Source organism: Dromiciops gliroides, chromosome 1 (genome assembly GCF_019393635.1).
Source record: "Dromiciops gliroides isolate mDroGli1 chromosome 1, mDroGli1.pri, whole genome shotgun sequence".
NCBI classification, from domain to species: domain Eukaryota; kingdom Metazoa; phylum Chordata; class Mammalia; order Microbiotheria; family Microbiotheriidae; genus Dromiciops; species Dromiciops gliroides.
Genome location: NC_057861.1, coordinates 215,055,081 through 215,082,512, shown reverse-complemented (window position 1 = coordinate 215,082,512; position 27,432 = coordinate 215,055,081). Strand labels below are relative to the sequence as shown.

At 35.8% G+C, this 27,432-nt stretch overlaps 1 long non-coding RNA gene across 1 annotated transcript in view; it reads right to left on the bottom strand.

The window, feature by feature from the left end:
* Positions 1-8,174: 8,174 nt before the first annotated feature.
* LOC122726215 overlaps positions 8,175-27,432 on the bottom strand; it is a 57,592-nt gene continuing 38,334 nt past the window's right edge. Inside the window, exon 3 of the long non-coding RNA XR_006352783.1 lies at positions 8,175-10,623. This is a non-coding gene — a long non-coding RNA (uncharacterized LOC122726215). The remainder of the gene's footprint in view (positions 10,624-27,432) is intronic.

Genomic DNA, 27,432 nt, shown 5'->3' with positions numbered 1-27,432 from the left:
AATTAACTTTCTAAGATGATAAGTTCCATATGGAATTGCAATCCTCACTGAGGGAGGGAAATTACTCCATAAAAGCACATTATACCAATTAAATTTTAGATCTGCCCTTCTAAACAAAAAGTTGAATTTAGCAGTACCTTATTTCTAATTGTCTCAGAATGTTTTTGTTTTAAAATATATTTGTCTTTTGATAGTTATTGCATATTTATCTTAATTGATACTTTATTAATGTTGCCATTAGGTTAGAGTTCTTTCTTTGTTTTCCTCATTTCCATGAATTTTTTTTTTCTTTTAGAATTCTTTTGCAAGAAGGTTTAGTGTGTGGCTTTTTCTAAGCCCATCTCCCTTTAATCACATTAAATAAATAATAAATGGTCTAAATAAATTTAAATTACTAACAAAATGGGGTAAGGACATCCTCATAAGTAAAAGCTCATATGAAAAAAGCCAACAACACTGAAGTATAGAATCAACAAAATTGACTCCCCTCATCCAATTAGTATCATAGAATAAAAAAGTGTTGGGAAAAATCTCCAAAGAAAAAACTAACATTACAATAACAAAAACTAGATATCATAAAAAGATAACAGAATGACTGAAATGACTTCCAGAAAGTCTCAGAGCTTGATTTTACAAACAATTAAATACATAGATAAATAAATAAGATAAAGGTAATGATGGGAATTTAAACCCTTAAAGAAGTATTTGAGAAGACAAACACAGGAATTGATGACTCATAATAGATAATAGGGAATATTAATAAAAAAAGAAGACCCTCAGAAAAAGATAATAGAATAGAAAGAACATAAAAGTGCAAAGATATTACTAAAAAAATTTAAATTACTACTCTGCTAAGTGAAACTCTAGAGAAGTAGGAGATCCTAGAAGTCTCTAAATATAAAAGTAATGGATCTTAGAGACAGAAGGCAGAATGAGACTCTGATAATTACTTATCCCCCAGAAAAACACAAGGAAACAAAGAACCTTAATATCATATTTCATGAAATTATATAGTAAAATTGTCAGAAGGGATTAGAAGAAAAAAGTGCAGATCAAGAAAATCCACAGGATGCCAACAAAGAGAAATTATATATGTTACTCACCCGGAAACACAGTTGTCAATTTTTAAAGCCTCAATTTTTAAAAATGAATTTGCAATCAGCCAATAAGAGGCAATTTACATATTTAGGAATAGCATTTCTAGTTGTGTAGCACCACTTATCCACATTGAGAAATGAAAGAAAGTGCTGGGATATGACACAGTGAAAAGCAAAAGAAATCAATTTATACCCCATGATGAAAAAGTTGGCTCGAGATTTTCAATTATTCCCTCACTGAAAACCAGAAAAGAGCATGGTACTTGAAATGTAAATTCCATGAACAAAACAGAAATACTAAATATATATATATATAATCTTGGGGCAGCTAGGTGGCGCAGTGGATAGAGCACCGGCCCTGGAGTCAGGAGTACCTGAGTTCAAATCCGGCCTCAGACACTTAACACTTACTAGCTGTGTGACCCTGGGCAAGTCACTTAACCCCAATTGCCCCCCCCCCACATATATATATCTTTTGGTTAAGATTAAAAAAAAAACCATCAGATCTTTAGTTAGAAGAGACTTTAGAGGTAATCTGGTTCTGATGGAGCAGGCAAAGACGGGTTAACAGATAAACTGAGACTTGAGTTCTTATCAATAGTACCTAAAAAGGTTAATATAGAAACTAAGGCTTATGTTCTTATAGTAACCAAGAAGGTTTGTCACCATCAAACCTCAACATCAACAGAGACTGTAACCAGGGACCATTAACCATTAATAGCCATTAATATTTCTAGATGACAGGACACCTAGAAACCAGGTCTTAAATAAAGAGATAACAAAAACATGGAGAACCTCTGGGTCTGACAAGTTTAAGCATGGCTTTAGGAACATGCACAGAAAGGACCAAATGTGTTCTTAGGTTCACCTTATGATGCGCAAACCCCAAAAGTACACCTCCAAGGAAAAAGGTACCCACCTCGGGGTTGTCTTAGGACCCCAGGAAATCCAAATTAGGATAAGATCTCCCATGTACCTCCTTAAGGAGATCAACATAATAAGGAGATAGCCTATTTTTTTCTCACTATAAATATAACCATTTTTCCTCTCCCTATTTGAGATACCTTTAGGTGCTCTCTCTGTGGTCAGTACAGTATTCCAATAAAACTTGGGAAACTGAGTCACTGAGTCTTGTAATTCTTTGGGATACTTCACAATCAGTTTGTTCAATTAAATACACCCTCACATCAGTTCAACCTCATTACTTTACCAAGAAGCAAGTTGAAACTCAAAGATATGCCCAAGGTCATACAAATAGCAATAAAGCCAGGAATTAAACAAGGTTCCTTTGAGGGGCAGCTAGGTGGCGCAGTGGATAGAGCACGGGTCCTGGAGTCAGGAGTACCTGAGTTCAAATCCGGCCTCAGACACTTAACACTTACTAGCTGTGTGACCCTGGGCAAGTCACTTAACCCCAATTGCCTCACTTAAAAAAAAAAAAAAACAAAAAAAAACAAAAAAAAAACAAGGTTCCTTTGATTCGAAATTTAGTGTTCTTTCCATATACCCCAATGAACAATTTTTCAGATGTAGATTAACTTGTATAACTTGTCTTTATTCAAATTACTTTTAAAGTATGTGCTGTTCATATTGTTGGATATGTTTTAGAGTATGTATCTTGAACTTAAGAAATCTTTTATAGATTTCGGTTATCACATTTTAGCAGAAATCTTTATGACAAAGACTGTTCCATCCTGATCCTATACTTTATATATATATATAGATATGTGTGTGTGAAACATCTATTTTATTCTTTTAATTCCATGTATTTTAACATCTAAAATTGCTTCTGGTTTTAAACAACTTTCTCAAACTGATAATGTCATTTTCCTTAGTTTTATGAATAATGTTTTTAACATTTAGCTCATTGATCTAACAAGATTACAGGAAAGCAGATAATGTAAGTTATGGATCTAACCTCCTTTGTTACCATATTGTCATCAGTTTTTCCCAATATTTTTGTTGACTATTTCATTTTCTTTGTGATCTTGAATTTGTCAAAAACTATTGAATTGTATGATTTTTGTTCCTAATTGTATTCTTATTCTGTTCCATCAACCTATTTCTCTATTTTAAAAATAATCCTGTACCACATAATTTAATTATTACTGCTTTATAGTGCAGATTGAGAGTAGGCAAAACAACTCCTTATTCACTATGTGGACATCATTGGAGATATTAAGATAAAAAATAGAAAATATTCTCAGTCTTCATTTAGCTTCTACTCTCCTTATTTCTACTTAACTTCCATTAAATGTCTTCATCTTTAAAAGTGGGCTATATCAGGGGTTCTTAGTTTCTACCTTTTGGAAAGTCTGGGGAAGACTATGGACCCATTTTCAAAGTAATATTTTACCAGAATAAAAGAAAACACAAAGAAAACCTATTTTATTCAAATATACTATATATGTGTGTGGCTTAAAATCACAGACCAGAGTTTAAGATCCCCTGATGATCCCTAAATTTGTTTCAATGAAATTTTCCTTTTAAAATTTATGGCTATGTCATTAAGTATGTAGACATATAATATCAATATTCTCTTATTAACAATGGTGCTTTTAGTGATTAATTTCCTTATATAGCTCTTAATTATTTCAGCTTTGTCAGCTGAGTGGTAGTTTTGTTTTGGTGGAAGGAGCACTAGACTTGAAAATAGAAACTGTATTTGAAGGCCACTAGCTTTCCAAGGCAAATATACAGTTACTATTTAACACTGAATAAGTCATTTGACCTTTTCATCTGTCAAAAGGGAATTCTAATGTGTGTACTACCTACGTTCCATATTCTACTGTATAGTACCTATTAGATTGCTGTGACTAATGTACTTTGAAAACCTGAAAGTCCTATATAAGGGAGAGGTGTTATTATTTAGATCTTTTAAAAAATAGCTGTCCTATGCAAATTTTAATCTAGTCTGAAGTTTATTTGTACTATTCTAAATTTACTTTGTACAAAATATATTTGTACTATATTAAATATTGAACCTGCCCTCCAGTTTCTTTAAAATACTGTAATACAGAAGATTCCTTTCCTCTTCACTTTTCTTTCCCATTTCTTTTTTCTTCCCTCCCGTATTTGTACTAATAAACAATTCATTCTTACTAAAGTTTCCTGAGTCCTTAAGTAGTTAACTAAAACAATATCACTCTTGTTTTTAATTTCCCTACAGTAACCACATTGACTTGGGGGTGGTTAATCACAATTGTAAATGTCCTATTGATTAAATCATTTAACTTGATGACTCTAGTTGGCTTTGCAATCTCTATGCAAGTTAATTTTGTCCTTCAAAAAAATTGGGGAATGGCTGATAGACTTGAATAAAATGACGAAGAGCAAAATGAATGGAACCAAGAGAATGTTGTATATAGTAACAGCAATATTGTTTTAAGAACAAGTTTGAGCAACTAAGTAATTTTGACTATTATAAATTAACTACAAAGGACCTATGAAGGAAGAAGCTATGTGTATCCAGAGGAAAGAACTGATGAATATATACATATATACACATATATACATATATATATGTGTTTATGTATATATACACATATCTATACACACACACACACATATATGTGTGTGTGTGTATGTATTTATATAATGATATTTGTGTATAATGGTAGTCATGGGGGAGAGAAGGGAGAAAAGAAAAAAGGGGGAAAGTTATATAACTTCAATATATATTTAAAAGGAATAGTAAGTTGTACATAATAAATTCAGAGTTTCATGGGCAATTATCTTATAAAATTCTCCTATGTTATGGAAATGCTAATTTCATGGGTTTTTTAAATCATAAAAGTATTTTATCATTTTACAGTTACATGTAAAGATAATTTTCAACATTTGTTTTTATAAGATTTCTTGTACCAAATTTTTCTCTCTCCCTTCCCTCCCCCCTTCCCAAGACAGAAAGCAATAGGTTATATATGTACAATCACATTAAACATATTTCTGCATTAGTCATGTTGTGAAAGAAGAATCAGAACAAAATGTAAAAACCTCAAAAAATAAAAACAAAACAAAACAAAGTAGAAACAGTATGGTTCAATCTGCATCTAAATTCCATAGTTCTTTTTTCTGGATGTGGAAAGCACCTTCCATCATAAGTCCTTTGGAATTATTTTGGATTATTGTATTATTGAGAAGAGTTAAATCTATCACAGTTGATCATCACACAATGTTGTTAATAGTGTATACATTGTTTTTTTGGTTCTATTCATTTTACTCAGCATAAATTCATGCAAGTCTTTCCAGGTTTTTCTGAAATCTGTCTGCTTATTTTTTCTTACCGCACAATAATATTCCATTACATTCATCATATACCACAACTTGTTTAGCCATTCCCCAATTGATGGGCATCTGCTCAATTTCCAATTCTTTGCCACCACAAAAAGAGCAGCTATAAATATTTTTTGTAAATGTGGGTCCTTTTCCCTTTATTTCACTTGCTAAAAAATACATACATACATACATACATACATACATTTAAAAACTGCTCTAAGATTGGTCCTTCATTCCATGAACCACTGAGTTATTTTTAGTTCTGTGTTCATTTTATGTCTTAAAAAAGCGGGGAGTACCTTTGTCAAAAGTTGATTTGGAAACGAATGCCTATATTTCTTAACTTTTGGTGTATCATATTCCAGCTGCTTTTGTTACTACTCATTTTTGTGAAAAAAAATCTCATGAAATTTTTATTTATTGAAAAGTGTTGTCTTCTTGGCTTTGCATACTCCATTCTTTCTATTGTGGACTTAGTGCTTGACAATACACATTTTATATGTTTATAATTGGAAGTTCATATCTGTTGGGCCCTGTGAATTTTTTCACCTTGCAATTTGACCATCATTTTCACCACATCTACAAAGTGTTTTGTAGTTTACTCAAATATAGTAATAAGATTTTTTTTTCCCCATGGTTTTTAGGAAACCTAATAGTTTTGTAATTTACTTTCATTACCTCTTGATTTGAATTCTTTTGTCTAGCTTAGTCGATTTCTGGATACTTTTGTCTTCTTCCACTGCTTCTATCATTTAGAGGTGAGAAGGTATAGTTAATAGAATATGAGCCTTGGTGTCAGGAAAGCCTAAGTTCAACCCCTGTATCTAACACTTAGTGGCTTTGTAATTGAGCAAATAATTTAAACTCTAAGGCAATGGTATCAAAGGGACCACTAATCCTTATATAAGGATCTCTGGTGTCCTTATTTTGACTTAATTTTTAAATGTAATATTATTTATGCTTTATTATATTTTCATTTATTTTGTTAAATATTTCCCAATGACATTTTAATCTGCTTTGAGTTATAGACTACATGCCTGTAGGTTGTGTTTTTGACACCTCTGCCTTACTAACTCTTTAAGACTATAATTTTCTAAAGTTACTTTTATCTATATATGTGTATATATAAATATGTGTGTGTGTGTGTGTGTGTGTGTGTATCGTTTCCTCATTAGGAGTTCCTTAGACCAATTAAATTATAGCATTGGACAAAAAAGTTAAAAACTTGAAAAAATAATTATATTTTTCATATTGTTTTGTTTTCCATAGATACATATAAGTTGTTTCATCTTCATCTTGCTCTGATTTCTTAGTCAAGTCAGATAGATGGCTTCATTTTTTCATATATTTTCCCAAATTTAATTTCTATCTTTTTATCATTTCTAATTATTATTTTTTTCATATTGAGGAAATTCTAGATTTTTTAGACCATCAATCTGTTAATTTCTTCTTTTAATTGATCACCATCATTATTATTTCTTTGTTAAATTCATTTTTATATTTAACTAAATTAAATTTTTTATTTTTTTGGAGTTTTGCTTCTTTGAGGCATGTCTACTGCTGTGTTTGATGAGAATTGTAAAAGAAACCCCCTTCTGATCAGGCTTTTAGTCTATCATCTTTCTTGAACCAAGATCTCATCTTCCCAGAAATAGCCTATCTTCATTTCAAAAGCAAGGCTGCCTTTCTGTTTACAAAATACAAAATTGTTTAAAAAATGAAAACATAAATGTCAATTTATTATTTAAAAAAAATTATGTCAATTGATTATTAGCAACCAACCACATAAAACGTTGAAATCAAGATTAAAAAGTGGAGTGAGGGGGCGGCTAGGTAGCACAGTGGATTCACCCCACACAGTCCCAGCCAATGGGATGGCCGTTCTGACAGTCACATGACTGCCCTCACTAGGCTTCCAATCATTATAATTTTGCCAGGCCCATGTAGGCATCGGCGAGTGGTGATGACATGAGGTGCCAAAGCCCTGGCAACGGCTACAACCAGTGTGCGGTTTGCGGAGCCCCAGGCCAGTGCTCGCCCAGGCATAAAAACCTCAAATAACAATTAATTATTTACATTCCCCTCTTTGTTTCATCAAGAAACATGGGGTGTTTCCTTGATGGAACAATAAACAATAAATAGGTTTTTAAAACTAACAGAACATCATAACCAATGCTAACAAATAATATACTAATAACAATATAGGAAAAGGAAAATACATACTACAGATGATATATATAGTAACAGAAGGAAAAACAAAAAAGTCCATTTAAAGTACTTAAAATCTTATCTTCGTAGGAGGGTTGAGATGTCATCAGGGGAACTGTACTCTGGTCGGGATTCTGGCTGTCTCTGGTTTCTGGTTATCTCTGGAACTGTTGGATTTTCATTAATCTTTAGCATAGCATTGTCCAAAAATGTTCAAATTAAACAATGAAAGTTCTTCAAAATATACAAAACAAGTTTAAACTTGATATATATACAACATATTGGAGTCCCCCCTTTGGAGGATACTCATATCCATATGCAATACAAAATTGAGATAGTTATGACATTACTAGCACTTTTTACCACTATATGTCTGGATCAAGGCCAAATTTAGTTATGTGTCCATGATGACACCAGAAAATGTTATGGAAAGTTTACCATACCATATCTCATGGTGCATAGACATCTAATAATTGTGCTAGGCCTCAGGTGGATCGATTCTGACCATGCCACCAGATTGAGTGAAGAAGCCAAATTAAGTTAAACCAGGTGCGTGCATTAGGGCTAACATGACACCAGAAGATTTTTGGAGTGAGAGAGGAAGAAACTGTACTATGTCTAGCAATTGTGCTCTACATAGCTTCTCTCATAAGCAAACTATGGACTTCCTGAATGTATTTGGCTGTTCTCTCAGCCTCTATCAGGGTATCTTGCATGTACTCAATGCCCTGCATCTTCTTTGATGGGAGTCTAATTTCTTTCAAAGTGACTTTTCTCTTCTCTAATTCCCAAAATACCCTCCCCCTTCTGATTTCCTTTTTATTGGAAAGGCTGGAAAGAAACAAATAAACAGAGCTTCCCTGTCACGCACTGATCCTTCATCAAACTGTTGCATTACCCCTCGAAAACCAAAACTGTTTCCTAAGTAAATCACATTTCTACATAATGTTTTCAACATTACCTAGTGTTTTCCTCATGACATCCTTATAAAGCAGATAAATTATAATTATGCTTTTACAGATGCGGAAACTGAGGTCCATAAGTCATTTGATCATGGTCACATGGTCCTACCAGGGTTCAAAGTTGTATCTATCCTGATTCTATATCAAATATTTCTAACTGAATCACTAAATTTGTGGCAAAGTAATTTTGAATAAAATACCAAACAATACTATTTATCAATTTGCTTAGCAAATAAAAGTTGCTTTCATTGATGTTGGTTTCCTTGAGTTTTCACAATGGGATCATTTTCCCCAAAAAATGTTCTCAAGTTGAATTGAGCCAAGCAGAACAGTTTTTGGATAAAATATGAAGTCGTTTGTTGGGAAATATTTTTGATTCAATTAATTTTAGTTAGCAAACTGTGTTGAAGACAATGCCTTGTACGGATTGGTGAGGAAAAAACAACCCTCTGTTTTCTGCAATGACAGGTATATGTCTTTATAAAATTCATGCATACTTGGAAACTCAATGGATTTGATTAATATGAATATTTCTTCACTAGAAGAGTTCACAGCTCCTTTATGTCTTCTTCTTTAACAAGATTCTTGCTCATTTCTATTTGTAAGTCATCCATGTAAGAGCCACCTATTCCATGGGAGGCCTTTCCCTTACTCTTTTAATATGTGATGCACTCCAGTATAGCACCTACATTGTCCATCTGTTATCCCTTGAACTTGTTAAATGAGAAAATTGTATCTTCAGATGATACATGGTTGCATGTCACTTCCCATATACAAGCCATCATGTATAATGTGGAAAAACCTACTCCCTATATTTTTGCTGCCCTTTGGACCATCTGGACTTTCTATTCTTTTAAGAATGTGGAATTGCAGAGTTATAGTATCACCGGGAAACTGTAGTTTATAAAATTGGCTTTGGAAGCAATGAGTAATTGTGAGCCATTGAAGGTGTCATGCAACTTCCTGAAAGCAATCCAACACAATACCCTCTTAGTATTTAAATCAAGATCCAACTTTCTGCCAATCTGTAGTACCCACCAAGATGCATATGCATGATTGCACACATATTTGTTATTTAATATATTATATGCAAACTAGTAAAGCTTAAAACTGAACTTTCATGATAAAAAATTCCAGAGAGAGAACTTAAGAACTCTGAATACAGATAAAGGCATATTTTTTCATTTTATTCTTCTCACTTTGGGGGACAGCATGTGTGATAAGGAAAAAAATTTTTGCATGACTTCACATGTATAATGGTCATATTTCTTGCTTCAGTGGGTGGGAGAATGACTAGAGGAAGGGGGAGAATTTGAACCTCAAAATTTTTAAAATAAACTTTTTTAAAAAGTGGAACAAAACCCCAGAAGAAGAAACTTGGAGTGAGAGTACTTCAAGATCAGTACTCACTGTCAGTAATTCACTGACAATTCTTATTCATTACCCTTTTGTTTACTCTCACACTTCAGCATGATTTTATTAAGATATTTTCTCCATAATGACCAAGTGTGTGAATAGATATTGAGGTAAATACCCTGATCAGCAAATGATGTGTGACAATGGAAAGAAGTTCAGTTTCTGGGAGTTAGAAGATCTGGGTTCAAATCCCACCTTTGATGTTTGAAACCTGTATCACCTTGGGCAAATCACATAACTTCATGGGGTTTCAGTTTCCTCATCAGTAAAATGAAGGAGTTGAACTAGATAGGCTTTCTAGCTCCTTCCAGTTATAGATATGATGTGTGCCAACCCAACAGGACTAGTAGATCATGGTGTTAAAGCTTGTGGGGCCACCCGGAAAACTTTGGTTCTCCTAAGGTTCTACCATAGGTTATTCTTCCACTCAGATGATATTTGAGTCTGATTTGGCTGATGGTTCTTCATAAAGTTAGGTCAATGAGATCTACTGGAGAACTACCAGGTAGGGGAATATCTGAATCTCTGGGTGTAATCATCATCCAATTTGTTTCCCAGGGCCGGGAGGCCTGAAATGGGGTGCCAATTCAAAAGCTGCCAGTGCCTTTCATATTTTGCTATTATTCACGTAGTCCCTCAGCTGCTTTCATTTCCTGGGAACTCTGTAAATGGAATAAAGCAAAAGTTATCTTGAGAATACAATGTGAAATAAAGGTTAAATTATGTTGTAAATGATAGCAATGGAAGGAGAGCAAGGTGGTACTTATTTCATAGCTAAACATTATAGCTGGCTCCAAAGTGAATTTTCTTTTTAATTTGCGATACAAAGTTAATTAGTACTTTAGATAAGCATACTGTTACTTTAATAAAATTGTTAATAGAAACAATCAATACTGATTGGCTTAACTATACCTAGTCCTATACTACATTAACTGGCACTATAATTTATTTGGAACTAGTTATCCAAAATTTTGGACATAATTCTTAAACATAACTAACCACTCACAAAGGAGCTTTTCTCAAAATTCATTCCTATGTCAGTGAAGAACAACATGATTCATCACCTTACCTACATGTATGCTTCATACATATTATTTGATGGATGTTTAACATGAAACTCCCTAAGAAATATTTACTTATTGAGGGTGGCGCTTCAAATTCAAGGATATTGGAATTCAATATCAAAGCTACTTTTCATTCCCTCACTGAGTACTCTAGTGTCTGCAGCTATTACAACCAAGTTACAGTCAGTAGCTAATACAGTAGCCATGTTTCTGTAGTTCATATGCAGACAAAATTTAATTTAGCTCAAAACTGATAAACATTTGACAAGCAATTAACTGATGGGAAGGAAAGTTGTTTTTTATACTATATTTCTACCCTTAAACATGCCAAATAGCCTTCCAAGATGTCCATTATATTTAACTGATATTTGCTGTGAATTGGCATCTGCCAGTTCACTTTGTCTAGTCTTGCTACCTTAAAGAAAAGCTGCAAATGATGTTATCAGAATTTCAAATTTCCAGAATGGCTTTATATCCCTATCATTCTTTAGCTTTGGTTTCTAAAAGTATGATTGTTTTTGTACCTATGGGAAATAAGATGGCCTTTTTTTAGTAATTTCATAGAAATTTATTCAGCTAAATATAACATCTTAATAATAAGTCCTTTTATGGAGGGAGCTCTCTTTAGTCTCTAAAGAGACTAATATCTTAGCATGTGCACTTGTAAATTGTATTTCTTCTTTCTTTTCTTTTTTCTTTTGCTTCTAATATTTTAAATCCTGAATTAACATCCTCAACTCTGCTTAAACAATGGTTTGGTCAGGGGTGGAGGAGAAAACTGCACACAGTGATATAGCGGAAGTTCTTTCTCTTAAGAACTTTTCAGTATGTAACAGGCATCATTAACATGGAAAGACATATAGAAGCATAGGCAGATAACTGCAAACATCAAATAGAAAGATAAATGGGATACTTTGGTCTATATAAGCATTAGTACATGTGTGTGATAGTAATAAAAATGTTAAAAGAGTGAGTAGGAAGGGAAGAATACAATCCTTACTCCTATGTTATTCCAGTGTTCTAAGATTTTGAAGACCTTCTACTTTTTTCATCCACATATTGTGAATGCTTGTTTTATTTTGTATTTATTAGGATTCACTGACAATCGTTATTCATTACCCTTTTGTTCTCTCTCACACATGAGACTGATTTTGTTTAGGTACTTTTTGCCCCCATAAGCTGTTTGCTTCTATGATAGAAGGACCATATTACTTTGTGACCAGCACATTTTTCCAAAGTGTCTATTACTAAACCTATCAGTTTTAACCAACTGTCAACCTAACAATCAAGACCAAAATTCAATGGGTGGAAGAAAATCATCAAAATTATTTGGCCAGTTTAACACAGCAAAATCTGAAAGAAGGGAAGAAGGAAGGAAGGAAGGAAGGAAGGAAGGAAGGAAGGAAGGAAGGAAGGAAGGAAGGAAGGAAGGAAGGAAGGAAGGAAGGAAGGAAGGAAGGGAGGAACAACTCCATCTTGTTGCTGTTGTTGTTGAACCTTCATTTTCAAAGAGGACCAGTGACATCATGGATGCTGTCTTGACTTGCATGAATTGGATTTAAGTGCAGCAGACTTGCTCAGAGTTGTTAACCTCACTCTCTCTTTCTGAGTCTTTGAAGTCCAGAGATATGACAGAAGTCAAGATGATTGGTGATGGCCCAGGACATCTAAGAGTAAGGCTAAGGTCATCGTACCCCCTATGGCATACAGATATTATAGACTCCAAATTGGCTTTTTTTCAGGACATAAACTATGTCTCTCAGAAGAACAATCTTTGGAAACTTGGTTTGGACAAGATATAGTGCACTGGGGACACTAGAAGGCTCTCGAACGAGAAAAAGTGATGAGATTGCCAGAAAGCCTGTAAGGTCAGTGGATACTTCATAGAGACAAAGGCAAACGTTATCAGGCATACATGCATACAAACTTTAGTTGAGATATTTGAGGGTTACAGATAAGAAGACCCCTATGCTAACTCTGTTTCTAATACTGCACAACACAAAGGAGAAAAACCTATTGAGCTCTTCCTTAGGATGAAGCAATGTGTCAGAGACTGATATATGATATAGATGGGCACTATGGTTTCTGAGACTATAAGGCAAATTACACTGCAGAGGACTATTCCAAGGCTTGGTACATGACCCTGGTGCATCTGATCTCATCAGATCTGTGCAGACACAGAAACCAATTCCAAAAATGTCCAAGTTGAGACAGGTATTCCTGAGCTTCAAGAATCAATATTCTTGGGCTCAGCCTCAGCAGGCTCCATGTCTTCTTGAGTAGGGGCCATTGGGGCAAAAAATGGGAAACAGTACCACCGGTGCTGAAATGCAGTCACAGAACTGAGACAATCAGGTAAGAGAGCAGCACACAATGCTATTGTAAAGCCTAAAATTTTTAACTGTGATGTCTAAACATCTAATGAGTGGTGCCCTTAAATTAGAAATGTATAGCACCAATCTTTGGACATTAAGTATTTATCAAAGTATATTAGAGGTTAGTAAAGAGAACACGTGGGGAAAGAAAGAAAAAAACCCTAGCTCCCTGCACCTGACGCTGCTCCTCCCATGATTTCCAATGGAAAAGACCTTCTCCCTCCTTCTCTTCAGCAGAAGCCCTCTGCATGCCCACTCAGGCATGGTCCCTACACACACAGCTTCAAGCTAATTGGCTGGTAGCAGTGATTGACATGACTTATGGGAGTTTCTATAAAGAGATGTAACAGTTTGGATGCTAATCACATGCTTTCTTCCTCAGGGTGGCTCTCTGATTCTCACACTATTTTCAATGAAAAGTTACAGGACCAGAGGAATGGAAGGCATGAAGGTTTGGTATAAGAACACCTCCACTGTTTAATCATCAGAGTAATAGAAACACTTTTTGTTGCAACTGTGGATTAGATGGCCACACTTAGGTTGGCTGAACTAGCAAAGAGAATGCAGCCTTGGCCATGAAGAAGTTAAAATCTTCTGATTCAGTTCCAAGAAACTAGGACAGAGCCAGAGAAGGGAGAGGCCCTAAGAACAGTCACACTGAACTCATCATCAATTCCATATGGACCTATTCTACCTGGCCTCATAGGACCTTGTGCAGCAATGATAGTAAAAATTGAGAATGTGCACTGCAATGATGACCTGAAAAGGAGATATTAAATCACCATCAATTTCTAATCTTTTGATGACAAATATTTGGGTAAAATATTAATATTGATATAATATAATAATATCAATATAAATAATAAAATAAGACTATCCAAAGCTAGGATACATCTAGGTAAGCTTGAAATTTCCCAAGGAGGTTAGAGTCAATAGAAAAGTGGATACATTGGCTCTGGTATGGACAAACTCTCCAGTACTCACTGGGATATCAGTACTGATTGGAAAAAAGACTCTAGTCTTTTCAAAATTCTAGCAAGACACCACAAGAGACAAGTTAGAATCAATACCTGTACCTATTCTCAATCCACACAGACTGCACAAAGGCTTACAAGAAGATAGAGGAAAGAAGTTTCCTTTTGTGTATGTTAGACTATAGCCAACGAATTCTCTTCCAACTCTCAAACTGTGATGTTATTATTATTAACCTTATTATCTAATGCTAGTGAAATGAAGTTACAGTTCTAACCTAACCTGAGTATTTATAGTTACACAATGCTCTTTTTGTTAGCCAGTCACATGGCTCCTTTTTGTAACAATACAATAGTCTTTTCTGTAAAGCAAGTGAATAGTAATTCATAATACCCTTGAGAAGCTCAGCATATTTGCAGTTTGGAAAACATCAGAATTTCTGTACAAGTCAAATTGCAGCTGACATTGTTCTTTAATGTGGAATGTTGGTCCACTGAGTCCTTGTGAGGAGAAAGAATAAAACAGATCCCACAGAAAAGCCTTGGGAATGAAGTTAAGGAGTAGGAGCACCATCTGCTTGGGGGTGTATGACTTTTTACCCATTAGTTAAATGTTTGTAAGCACTGAAGAAATTTCTCAAAGAATGCCTGTATTCCTTACTGTAGGTTCCATTCATGAAATAAAATTTAAATATTCATAGATGGCATTTATGGATGTGCAATAATGACTTCTTTACTCCTAAGCAAAGCATCAGCAAAAATGAATTATTTTCAGTACAGCATAGTTCAATGTGGGGGGAAAATGGTACATTGTCCATTATATAAACACACTAAAAGAAGGTTATCCTAATTTGACGCAAATCTTCCTTGTGTCATGACCTCAAAATTCTTTCAGTAAATAATATAATAAACAAGCTCCTCTTTGTCTTAATGGAGATTCAAGAAAATGTTTTGCACAGCCTGCCTACTGACCTTCACCAAAACAGAGCTATTTTTTCCCAACAAAGAGAGTAGAAAAGTGGATCTATATGGAATTGATCTGTACTGTGGTACATTTCATCTATCAATAAAATTTATAATTCAGAAATAAAGTTCATATCCTTTCAAGAAAAACAAAAAGAGTTACTGAGAAAGGCTCCCCCAGATTCAGATTATCTATATAATAGAAAACAGTCACATCAGAAGTGGTTGGTTAATTCACTCAAATATCCAGCTGCTTGCCATCATGTAGAACAAGGATAAGTATGATGAAACAGATTTTTCACTTTTGATGAAGATCGTAGGATCATAAGCTAGAACAGAAAGAGACCTTAGAAGCCATCTAGTTCAATCTCTTCTTTTGTAGAGATTAAGAACCAAGGTCCATGGTGCAGTGACTTGCAATGACTTGCCCAAGGTCATATGAGAAAACCAAGATCCAGGGAACAATGACATGCTCAAGGCTAGCATATTTTGTTAGATGATTTAGTGGCATTTAACATACCCTTTGAGACTAAGAAGCACAAACTACATTTAGTTCTGTGCAATTTATACTAAGGAAAATTGTTTTAGAGTCTCAAAGTAATAGAATCCCTGAGCTGACAGGGGCTTATTCAGTGACCATTTAGTAATTTTTCCTGAAATTTCTTTTGTAATTTATTTATTGGTCAACTTCAAATATTAGAACATGGTATAATTGTGCCATTTAATATACATCTGTACTGCCCTGCAGGCATCTGTTTTCTTCTGGTGTATGCTATTCTGAAGAAATCTCATTATAAACTGATGTTTATAAAAGCAGATGTGTTCCATGTGTTAATGCTTTCTCATCAACACTTCACTAGCTTATTTAAAAAAAAAAAACTGTGGTTGAAACTTTACACAAATCAGTACTCTATTTCTAAAGTAAACTTTCTGAATATAACAACTGACAGCAACCTTAAAGTCATTTAATCTCAAAAAGTCAAGTGGTTCCTAAATAACTTTTTGAAAAAAAGTAAGGGAATGGGGTGGAAGGTGGGCTAGTGGAGAAGGGTAGAAATTCTACTCTGTAAATATCAACTGCCATTTGGGTTATAGTTAATCATCATATCATTAAATAAGTGAAATGAAACTGTGCCTAAATTCATAACAAGTTGTCCATTTTTGTCTGAAATGAAATTTACCTGATTAACATTCTGTTTCCTACTAGCTTAACTAAACTGAATGACCATTCCAGAAATGGTGTCCAAACTTGTTCATCTCTGTTGACACAAACTGGCACATTAACATGTGAATATCCTACATGTGAACCTGAATATTGACAGTTTGAACTTTAATAGACGGAAACCTCTACTATTTATACTTCCAGTAACTTGTGCTCAGTATATGGAAAGAAGTTTTTGAGAAATGATGATCATTGTGGCCATTCAAATATATGGATATATGTGTTTGTTAAGTGGAAGAATGTGGAGCATATGAAACTAGGTTTCATTGGTGTAGGGAACTCCCAATGAAGAAATTGCCAGTACCAATTCAAGTTGGCACCTGCTCAGGAACTTCCAGTCTCAGAAGCTGCCTGAGGCATGGAGAAGTTAACTAACATGTGCAGTCTCAATGATAGTATGTGCCCTGGAACCAAGGTCTTTCTGACTCAGAGGTTTCATGATTTTGAATCTACTGAGCCAGACTGTCTTGCTTAAACAACCAACCAACCAAAATATTTGCATGTAAATAGCTTAAAACAGAAATTCTGGAGCCTGAGTCTTAAGGGCATGAATATATGGACAAATATATGGACATACTATGGTTATTTTCTTGAAATCTGTTAAGCTTTCTGTGTGTAGAGAAAGTAGAGGATGAATTTTTCTTTAAGAAGATTTAAGAATTTTTGGATTAGGCTTGTAGGATGGGATGGAATTTCATGTAGAATGTATAAAAGAAGATAAATACTTTTCATAGGACTTCCTTTTAAGTTGTATGACCATGAATGGACCATCATCCCTTATTTGCTATACAAGCAATCTCTTTTGTTCTTTGGTTTCAAATATCAGACCTCAAGATTCATGAAATGTGATCTGGTAAAGGTAAAACTGCAGCAGCAGTAGTGCTAAGAAAGGGAGGCTTATGAATAGAACATAAAAGAAATCAACTTCAAAAATAGATAAAGCAGCATATAAAAGGTTGTGACATTTCTTTCAGATATGCTGTGGCAAAGTCAAATTTAAATCTCAGAAATTAACTTAAGATTTAGAGGTGTGGTGGAATTCTCCTAGAAACATTCAATCTACTAAAGGCAGAGAGAGGAAAGCAATTATTTTTATGAAGAGACACCAACCAATTTGCTAATTTGGACACTAGCATCATTCTGAAGCTCAGCCAACCTTCAATAATTTAGCAAGTTGCCTTGATAATTTGCCACATTGTACACAGTCAGTGTGCCATTTCTAATTTAAATTGACAGAGACCCTCAAATTGGCCCTGAACAAATGTGGTAGTTTAGAATGACTTAAATGAGCTTAACTATTTGGAAAGAGTATTTTTGGACATGTGTTTCTTATTTTTTAAAAGTGAAAAGCTGCGTCAGATTGCTGATAATCAATCAAAAATGGAGGAAAAGCTAATGTATCTATTAAGTAATAAATGCTTAATCACAAAGTATTTCATGCTTAGCAACATTTCAGCACTGATGCCAATATCAAGGATTTATTTAATCATCAATAACTAAATAACACAAACAGGACTCAAGTGGTAGAGAAAGAACAGAACAGAGATGATAAGGACAAAACAGACTTACAAGACTGAGGGAGGTGATCAGTGAAGATTCAAGCAGCAAAGAATACACGGTTGAAACATTTAGACAAGAGGGCAGTTGGTTTCAGAAAGGTTTGGCTGTAAGCAACTGGCATCAGCTATCCTTGTTATCTGAGCACTAAACTGTTGCTCAGATAAAAGTCCAAGTTCAGTCAGGTAAGTTGTTAGTAGTAAGAAGTTCCAGAGACTTCCAGGGTAGGGCCAAAATGGCAGAGGAAAGGCAGTGAATTCTCAAACTCATGACCCTATCACTCCAAAAATCATCCAAATAATGCCATAGGGAAATGCCCAGAGCAGCAAAACCCACAGAAGAATGTTCTGAAATCATCTTCTAACCAAGGAAGGCTTGGAATATCAGAAAGAGGGAGTTGCTATGCTGAGACAGGAGTGGAGCTGAAACCCACAGTCACCCTGACACAAATCCAGTCCCAAGAAGGCCTCACCAGAGGAGACCCCAGTGCCTCTGAATCAGCTGAAGTGCCAGTGTTGTCTGGAACTAAGCTCAGTCTGGTGAGAGGGCTAAGCCCTTCGTAGGGGGGAGACTATAGGGGTCTATGCTGGTGCTGAGGCAGAACTTGGGTTTTTCACCCCTGCTGGGAACCAGGAGGTAGGCTTGAGTAGCAATGGCCCAGGTGGGGGAGGGACACAGGCACATGGGAGCTGACAACTGCAACACACGAAGCTGGTTGATTAGCAAGTTGGTCTGGACTCATCTACAGACCAGGGAAAAGGCCAGGCCAGTGAAGAACCTGATCTTCCTTAAATCATACCACCTGGGACTTCTGAAGCTTGGGATACTGCAGCCTGGAAACAGTGCCCCACTTTAAGGAGCTTAAAGTCAAGTAAAAGAAAGGCAAAATGGGGCAGCTAGGTGGTACAGTGGATAAAGCACTGGCCCTGGATACAGGAGTACCTGAGTTCAAATCCAGCCTCAGACACTTGACGCTAGCTGTGTGACCCTGGGCAAGTCACTTAACCCCCATTGCCTCACTAAAAAATTAAAAAAAAAAAAAGAAAGGCAAGATGAGCAGATAGAGAAGGGTGAGGACCACAGAAAGTTTCTTCAGTGACAAGGAAGATCAAGGTGCACCCTCAGAGGAAGATGTCAACATCAGGACCCCTATATCTAAAACTTCCAAGAAAATATTAATTGGTCTCAGGCCATAGAAGCACTCAAAAAGGACTGTGAAGATAAAGTTAGAGAGGTAGAGGAAAAAATGGAAAGAGAAATGAGGGTGATGCAGGAAAGACATGAGAAAAAAAGTCAACAGCATGAAAAGCCAAATTGGCCAAATGGAAAAGGAGGTACAAAAGCTCTCTGATGAAAATTATTGCCTAAGAATTAGTATTGAAGAAGTAGAAGCTAGTGACATTATGAGAAACCAAGACACAATAAAGCAAATCTAAATGAATAAAAAAATAGAGGGCAATGTGAAATATGTTCTTGGAAAAACTGCTGACCTGGAAAATAGGTCCAGGAGACATAATTTGAAAATTATTGGTCTACCTGAAAATCATGACCAAGGAAAGATCTTAAACATCATCTTCCAAGAAATTGTCAGGGAAAATTGCCCTGATATTCTAGAAGCAGAAGGTAAAATAGGAATTGAAAGAATCCACCAATCACCTCCAGAAATAGCTCCCAAAAGGAAAACTCCTAGGAATATTATAGCCAAATTCCAGGGCTCTCATGTAAAAGGGAAAATATTGCAAGCTGCCAAAAAGAAAGAATTCAAGTACTGTGGAGCCCCAGTCAGGATAGCACAAGATCTAGCAGCTTTTACATTAAAGAACCGGAGGGCATGGAATATGATATTCCAGAGGGCAAAGAAATTGGGCTTACAACCAAGAATCATGTATTCAGAAAAACTGTGCATAATCTTTCAGAAGAAAAAATGGGACTTTAAGGAAAAAGAGAATGTTCAGGTATTCATGATGAAAAGACCTGAACTGAATGGCAAATTTGACCTTCCAATACAAGACCCTAGGGAACCAAAAAAAAGTCGGAGTTGGGGGACATACCTGGGGTCATGCAGTGGGTGACTGTCTTGCATCTGAGGCTGCATTTTGGCTGGGATCCCCCTGGGTCTAGGGTGGATGCTCTGTCCACTGTGTCACCTAGCTGCCCCATGATGACATCTTTAGGGTTAAATTGAGGGGTAAGGGGAATGCACTGGGGGAGAGGGAAGGGCAAAGGTAGCATGAGGTGAAATCCTACATGAAAGAACCAAGGAAAAGGTTTATGGAGTAAGGGAAGAGATGGGGGAGGATCAGGGCAGTAAATGAATTATACGCTCATCAGAAAAGGCTCAAATTCCTTAAACTCATCATAGTTGCCTCAATGAGGGATTAATACACACACACACACACACACACACACACACACACACACACTTGGGTGGAGTAATCTATTTAACCTGGTAAGTAAATGAGCCTAACACTCATCAGAATTGGCTCAAAGACCTCAGTCAAATCTGAATTAGCTCAAGGAGGGAATAACATACACATTCAATTGGGTGGAGTAATCTCTCTCACCCTGCAGGAAAATAGGAGGGGAAGGAGATAAAGAGAGAGGGGTAAAAGAAGGAAGGGCAGATTGGGGCTGGGGACAGACAGAAGCAAATCCCGTTTGAAGAGAGATAGGATGAAAGAAGATGGATAATAGCATAAATATCATGGGGAAGGGAATAGGATGGAAGGGAAACAGTTAACAATAGTAATCATGAAAAAGAGAAAAGGGAAAATTGTACAAAAAATATTTATAGTGTGGAAATTTATTTTGATTTGGGGACCCTACCTTTAGACTGAGGGCCTTAGGCCCTCAGGGTCTCTTCTGTGTGGGAGGTGCTGGTGCCCCTCCCCCTCTGCTTCAGATGAGCCAAAAAGCGCCATGGGCTGTACAAGACACCAGGTCAGACAGCTCAGGGAAAAAAGCCCCCAGCTCCCTTAGACCTGAGCAGACTCAGAGAGTGAAAGGGCATGAAAATCTTTCATAAAAGTATAATTAGTAGGTCTTTAATAAATGTTTCATTAAGAAGTTCAGAGTTTAGGTAGACCTGTAAAAGGATTGTCTTATTGAAATTAATGATAGATATTATTACCATGGACCTATTCTGGTATGATATTTATCCAGAATTTGAAGAGTAGTCTCTTGTTAACTAAAGTTATGTGGGCAAAGTGCCAAGACCAGTGAGTTATATGGTGAGGTAGCTTCCCAATTCACTGGTTATTGTAAATATGCCAATAGACTGTCTGACCAATTATAAAGCAGTGAAAGCAAGTTCCATCTGAAGCACCATAGGGACAAGAAAGATGGCCAGCATTGGTACCATGGGGGAGGGGCATATATTTAATAGGCTCTGGAAAACACCATCATGAGATCAGGATAGTGGAATTATACAGTCCTAGGAAAAGTAGTTTAAACCTAGGGAGATTTTTAGCCACCTAGTTAATTATTAGAGAGAGAGACAGAGACACAGAGAGACAGACAAGAGACAAAGACAGAGAGACAGATATAGAGAGATAACAGACAGCAGATAGAGATAGTGAATAATCAACTGGCCAGATATATACATATGTGTGTGTGTCTGTCTATCTAAGCTCATGACTACATTATTGTAAAGCTCTGCTAGTGAGAAAACGCTCTCTACCAATGCAGATTTGATGTTGTTCTGCAACATATAATTATAGAAAAGTTATCTGAGGCATTAAAAGATTTCGTGGCTTGCCCAGGGTCACACAGCCAGTATGTGGTAAATGTAGGGCACTTGAACTCAAGTCTATTTGACTTCGAATCCAAACCCGTATCCACTATGCTAGACTTTTCTTATATTCAAATAAATATCTTTGATTAAAATCTCAAAGTGTTTTAAGTCTGGAATGGGAAAGACAGGTGTGGGATGTACCGGGTAAATTAAGTTAGAAGCAAAGATCTGAGGGAATATAGGAAAGTATTCAGAGTAAAGAATTTTAGCCAGGACTGGACAAAATTTAAACTTTGACCATCCATAGGATCATTTGCCCTGGACTATATATAAATTTAGGGGTCTGTTGGATTCTTGCTTGCCAAGGGAAAGAGGCACAGGACTCCTTAGCAGGGGTTTGCCAACACCACTCCCATCATAGGGATAGAGACACCTGTGGTTTCATAGAGACACCTGTGGTTTCATTGATACAAGCAAATTCTAGATAATGAAACTTTCTCTACCAATGTATGTTAGCACCTATACAACTTATCATATTAGAGAGTTGCCTGGGGTCGTCCAGGGTCATAGAACCTTTCCATCCACTATACCACACTCCCATAATATTACCTCAAAATCTTTAGTCTTATTCTTAGTTCTGTTCAACAGCAAACTGGTCCTTCTTACTGATAAAGGTATTTTATTAAAGTCCAACACTAGAAAATTAGCCCAAGATAAAATGTTTTATTTACTTAATAAACTAAGACCAGGATGATATTTAACATATTATTTTAAATACAGCTGTAATTATTTGACTTGTATTTATTTCATCATTATGGGTATTAGCCCTATACTCCTTATAGAACAGAGACAATACAGTTTGGTCTTAAGAGAATAAGTTTCCACCTATGACTTTGAAACCATCTCTAATTTTATTTTTCTAGGACTTTGGTATCTGATTAATCTCTGGCCCTGATTGTGATAGGTTAAAAGGTGGTGACTTTTCAGTGGGAAACAAAGCAAGAAATCAATTATAGGACCTGGAATTCAAGGTCAGAACTGGCCCAGAAACAAGGCTGGTTTTATGCTGATCTGAGTAATTTACAGACTTCTTATATTTCTCTTGCCTAAGGGCAAGACTGATCCCAGATTTGGAGCTGGGACTTAATTTACATAGGTGAAGAGTGAGTAGCTTCAATTACAAAGGTAAGAAGGATTATTAGGCTGTAAAAGAAGGAGATTATTATATTAAATGTTGCTTTGTTTAACTTAAATATGTTGTAGATAAGACAGGAAACTAAATGAGATGCCAGTGAGATGAGCTAATTTAAACCAAGGATGTTGAATATAAAAACTATGTGATATTAAGTATACTATTATCACTGTCTGAATACCTACTGGTAGATTATAATTTCCTTGGATTATCCTGGTATTTATTACTGTAACCATTTTCAACATTAATAACAAATACTACATTGAGTCAACAATTTTCCCCGGGAATGTCATGGTTGTAATTCTCATATCTTTAGACTTAAACACAGACATAGCACCAAAAACTGTGGTTAGTCATAATTTATTGCTTAGAATAAAAATTAATTTAAAGATATATGTGCTGTATTTCCTAAATAGGTAAGTCATGCAGTGCACCATGTGCCACATCAAGGATCAAGCAAGCTGCTTTCTCAGAGGAATGGGTTGGGATAATGCCAACTAAATACAGGCAGAGCTTAACTATTTCTGCCAAGGTCACAGATACTGGCCATATTAGCTTCAAGTTTGCCTGCTAATTCAGCAATGGTCCATTAACAATTTGTATAACCCTTGTTCAGTTTTTTTATCAGCTCTTTTTCTCTTTTAGAAAAGATTTAGAATGGTTTGTGATACTTGACAAAGTGGTGGTGGTGTTGTTAAGGATGCCTCTATTCTTATCATATGTTAAAAATTTGAAATATTGCTAAAGATTATGAACTATCAGGCAAGAAACTGAGGACATCAGATGCCCGTGTGTGTGTGTGTGTGTGTGTGATTGTGCACATGTGCACACATGAGAATATGCTTAATCCTTACTACAACTGAAGACAAAGACTTCCAAGAAAGAAAAAAGGATAAGAGAAGTTTCATTAATCAGTCAATTTTCAAGTAGTCATTAAGCACATAACTATATGGAAAATACTCTGCTAGATACTGAGTACAATATAAGAAACAAACCTTCCTTACAAGAAGCCGACATTCTAATGGAGATAGGTACATATAAAACATGCATATAGCACAAATTTAAAGTTAATAAATGCAAATTTATACAAAGTAGTTAAATGCACAGTAACAGTGAGAGAGGACCGTATGGTATTGGGGAAACTAGAAAGGCTTCAAGTAGAAAATGGTGCTTCATTCTAATATATTATTACTACTACTTATATTCATTCTTTTACTCTAAAGATGGTTTGCTGTCTTAGATACACTGGTTTTTGTTTGTTTGGTTGGTTTTTGGTTTGGTTTTTTTTGCAGGGCAATGGGGGTTAAGTGACTTGCCCAGGGTCACACAGCTAGTAAGTGTCAAGTGTCTGAGGCTGAATTTGAACTCAGGTCCTCCTGAATCCAGGGCCGGTGCTTAATCCACTGCGCCACCTAGCTGCCCCCATTAGATACACTGTTAACAGGAAGGAAGGAAACATTTATTAAGCACCTACTATGGACCAGGCACTATGCTAAGTGCTTTTATGAATATTATCTCACTTAATCCTCACAATAACCATGAGAAGACATCATTATTTTCATTTTGTTGTTGAGGAAACTAAGGAAAACAGAAGTTTAATTATTTACCCAGGATCACATAAATAGTAAGTATCTGATACAGGATTTGAACTAAGATCTTCCTGATTCCAGGTCTAGACCTCTATCCACTGTGCAACTTTGCTGACAGATTTTGTTACATGAAGAAGAGAAAGATGTGCCAATGCAGACACAATCTAACTATGAGGAGTGGAGGATCTTTGATTTCCTTTCCAGCTATGTTCTTGATAGGTTAATGTCTATTTAAGCACAATTATAATCTATGCACATATATCCACTTAATGCCCATCAATGACTAGCAAATCAGTAGAAACATAGCATCACACAATTTTAGACTTGGCAATGGCTTGTAAATCAAGGGTTCACATAGTCAGGTTAATGTTTTAGCACAATTACTTTGGCAACAGTATGTAGGATGGACTAGAGTGGTAAGGTAGAGAGATGAATTATGAGGTTGGCTAAGAAAATGTAGTCTGAGAATGGATTTCTAGATCATGGTTTAAAATATAAGAATGATAGGGGGCAGCTAGGTGGTAAAGTGGATAAAGTACCAGTCCTAGATTCAGGAGGACCTGAGTTCAAATCCAGCCTCAGGCACCTGGCTAGGGATAGAATGCACCTATCATGAGCTGACAAAATATGATTCAAATGTAAACCAATGAACTTTAAATTTAAAAGGTTGAAGGGAGGGAGAAAATATCCTGTATATTTTCCAATGTAGATGCCACTGAAAGTCATTATGTAGCATTAGAGATGCCTGGAAATTCACAGGAAAAAAAAAGAAATTTTCTTTTCTGAAAGCTTTGGGGGAAAACCTCAGATAATTTGGATAACCTTACTCAGCTGAAAACAGAGGGACAAGTAAGCCCCAAAGAATAATGAGGATAGAAAGTGAGAGTTTTGTTGAACTTCCTGACTTGTGGGAGTTGCTGATGCAAGTAGGATTTATAACACCCTGGTCTGTAGAAGAAAAAATATAACACTGTGAAGGCCTGTACAAAAATAGTAAGCACAATACAATATTTATGGGATTTCCCTTTAGAATCAAAGACTCAGGGGCAGCTAAGTGGCACAGTGGATAAAGCACCAGCCCTGGAGTCAGGAGGACCTGAGTTCAAATATGACCTCAGAAATTTGACACTTCCTAGCTGTGTGACCCTGGGCAATTGCCTCACCAAAAAATAAAACAAAATAAAATAAAATAAAATTAGAATCAAATACTCAGTTTTGAAATGGACTTCAGACATTTTCTAATCCATCTCTTACCTTACTGAATACAAATCTCTTCTACAACATAGTCAACAAATGGTCATTTTTTTAAAAGATTTCTAATGGTCTTCCTCAACTTATCCTGTATAGAATGTTGAGCATAAAGAGAAGGACCCCATTGCTTCCCAAAGTGGTCTATTCCATTCTAGGACAGCTCTTTTATTTTAGATCAGTATTATGTTGCTAAGAGTAATTCTGCCTCTATGCAGTTTTCTAGTTTTACCCTCCATATCTAATAAAACTTTCTTAATTTCTCTTACACGTGACATTTTTCAAACAGGCTCATACAAAAGCATATCATTTGTCTGTTAGTAAGGGAATATGAAAGTTAAATGGAATGGAATATAAAATCATTTTGGCATAAGGGTCAGGGAGAGTTTCTTATATTAGGGCACTACTCTCCTGAAGGATAAGGGACACCAGAGGATAGAAAAGCAGCACAAAAAACAAACTTCCATTGTTTACTTCTCTATTCTCGGAGGTCGACCTGGTTATCATTTGTCCAAGAAAATCTTTCACTCTTTCCCTCATTTAAGTATCTAATATTCTTGACCAATTAGAAATTCATTCATTTCAAGGGTCAACACATTTGGAAAAGTTAATAGCTTGGTTATCAATTTTTATTACATTTGTGGAGGTGAAATAAATCCATTTAATGCTTAAAAAAAAAGAGGTTTAGATTAGGACAAGGGAAAGAGAAGAAAGGAGATTTTCTAATTCCTAGCTCCCAGAACAACTTGGATGTATCCTGCCAAAGAAGCAAAGATGTATTGGTCTCCCTGGATTACAAATCCTGAGTCATTACCAGGATATTAGAAAAGCTTCCTCCTCTACTTCTTCCTTCCATCTCCCTCCTCACCCTCCATGACCCTGAAAATGCTTGGTTTAGCTTTTTAAAATAGTAATTGCAGCAATTTACTCAAACTGTTTATCATTTATGTCTAATTATCATGCAACACAATGATGATTATGCATATCATGGAATGTGTCAAATTAACTTTGTTTTATTTGATTACAACACTAAACTCTGTATATTAAACCTTCACGGTTTGTTGCTCATGTAAAACGGTCAGGTCATCTATTCACAATTTATGGAAAAAAGAAAAAAAAAAGGAAAAGAGAAAATATTGTTTGGAAGAAGTGCTACAAAACTCTATTTGTTTTTTGCATGTGTAAATATAAACATCCATGATGAACACAAATGAGGGTATACCCTAGCACTGGTAGCTGGTATTAGCTGCCTCTAATTTAAGATTTTACTTGACAGGGTCTGCAAAGCACTTCTATTTTTAGGGAAGTGAGGTTAAACTTGCTATATCTAACAAATATTTGCTGTTAAACCGAATGCTTGAATGGTTTAATGGACAGAATAATACACTTAGAATCAGGAGATCCGAAATCCCACTTATAAAGAATTAATTGTTATTTGAGGTTTTTATGCCTCGGAGAGCACTGGCCTGGGGCTCTGCAAACCACATGGTGCTCCACCCACTGGTTGTCGCCTTTGCCAGGGCTCTGGCACCTCATGTCATCACCACTCGCTGATGC